Consider the following 2,052-nt stretch of genomic DNA (forward strand, 5'->3'; position numbering starts at 1 on the left):
ACACTTCGTCTCATTCCTGTTCTCACTTTTTCCTTGAAAAGAATAAAGTCTCCCCCCAGCTCAGCTGTGTGGGCTGTAAGCCTTGTCTTCTTCCCTCCAGGAGCTGGGGCTGCAGCCGCCCCACCTCCCACTGTCAGCCACGGCAGCTCTGGGGGGGTGGGGTGGGGGTTGGGGGTAGAACCTGATCAGAGGTTGAGGGGAGCCCCAAACCAGTCATCAGGACACCTCGCAGCCCCGGCAGTCATGATAAACTTCTGGGGTCCCAGACTGTCACACCCCTCAGCCTGCTGAAGCAACTCGGCCCTTTTTACTCGTCTGGGAGATCTTTCCTGCTGACTGTAAAAGAAGCCCTTTCTCCTTCAAACAGCCAGTTCCGCCCCCCTGGAGGCCCCAGGCGCATTCCAGAGCCCAGCTTGTCCTCTCCTAGTCCCCAGCCATCCACCAGGAAGGAAGGAGGAGGAAGGCTGGGTGTTCTCCTGGGAGAGGAGGCTATTTCAGAAAACCATAGCAACGGGGATCTCAAGTCCCTTCTCAGCACGGTCGCCAGTGCAGAACCTATGGAGGTTAAAGACACAGCTTGGAAAACACCCCTGGTTCTACCCCTTCTTCCTCTGCATTGTCCGTCCAGCCCTGGACCTCTTCCCAGGCTTTAAGGCAAGTCCAAACAATTGCAAGCTGACCTGCCCAGAGGCATCTTTTCCCCTGTAACCCTTGCTCCCTACTTCTCTGCTCTCCTTTCATTCAGCTTGAAAGGAAATCCTAGGCTTAGGAGAAGGGAGCGTATTTCCTACTTCTTATCCCAGCCAATCCCCAGAAAGCCCTAGCGAGACGTGTGGTCTAGCACAGCAAGACTCCCTCACTTTCAGGAGCATTGTGGTGAGGCGTGGCCACTGGGAAGAGGAGAGGTGGTCTGTTGGGATCCATGAAGGGCTTGGACTGTACACCATTAAAAAGAGGCAGTTATTTACAGGATCATTTAAATCCAGCTTAAATGATACCAAAAAACGAGCCTTTCAATAAAGGTAACCAGAGTTTGTAAATAACTGGGCTTATACCCCCTTCACACAAAAGGCAGTGTGTGAAATGTACATATTCAAGTCCAGCTGGTAAAGGGCCTTGTAGGTGGGTTTCAGTGATGTGGGCTCATATACCGTGGGCCCCTGGACTGCTCTCATACATAAAGGGGCTGAGTTAAGTGCTGGGCTGAGTTGGTCACAAGTCAGCCAGGCTCACCGTGGATACCGCACGGCCACTTTCTTGGAACTGACGCAGAGCTGAGTGCCGTCACAGGCTCCCGAGAGGACCAGAAGCCAGCCTACTGGGTGGATGGCCACATTTCCTGCTGCTCCCTTTGCTTCAAGCTCGCAGCACGTGCCTGCCTAATTTAGGCACATGACTATCGTGGGTTGGACCTCTGAAGGCAGGTGGCACTTCTCAGAGCCCTGGACGTGAAGAGGTTGAAGCTCTGCACCCCCGTCTGCCAAGATCTGACAAGGATCCTGACAACGACTGCGGAGGGCAGTGGTGACAGGGTGCTGGTCACACCAAAGCCCAAGTCGACCGTCCCACATGCGGGCCGCCTGGTAACCCTTACCATGTTTGCCAAGGGATGAGGGGCCCGCTGAGGCCTGGCAGGTGGTGGAGACGGGCCACCTCAGCTGGCCTGAGGGGACCGCACCCTGAGCAGCCCACATGGGGATGTGCGGTCCTTCCAGTCCCCAGCCAGAAAGGACTTGGTTGTGGGAAAGACAAGACCTGGAAGGATGTTAAGTGTGGAGCCTCCACGCTAGCTGTGTGAGGACTCCGGCCTTATGGGCATGGTAACTGACGAGGGTGGGGCAGAAGGCAATTTTCCAGTTGAGGTACCTTAAGGTCATAGCCTCCTAACCCGGGAAAGCTCACCCTACCAGGCCGGTTTGTTGGGGAGAGAAATGATGGGAGAGGTGCAGGGGGAAGAGTGTGGAAGTGTAGGGCCTTGGGGCAGCTCTCTCCCTAAACATAGGGAGCAGTCGGGGGGAGGGAACTAGAGGAGGTAGGCCCCTGCCTGCTCCC

This window comes from Bison bison, unplaced genomic scaffold (genome assembly GCF_000754665.1).
Source record: "Bison bison bison isolate TAMUID 2011002044 unplaced genomic scaffold, Bison_UMD1.0 scf7180017864201, whole genome shotgun sequence".
Taxonomy (NCBI): Eukaryota; Metazoa; Chordata; class Mammalia; order Artiodactyla; family Bovidae; genus Bison; species Bison bison.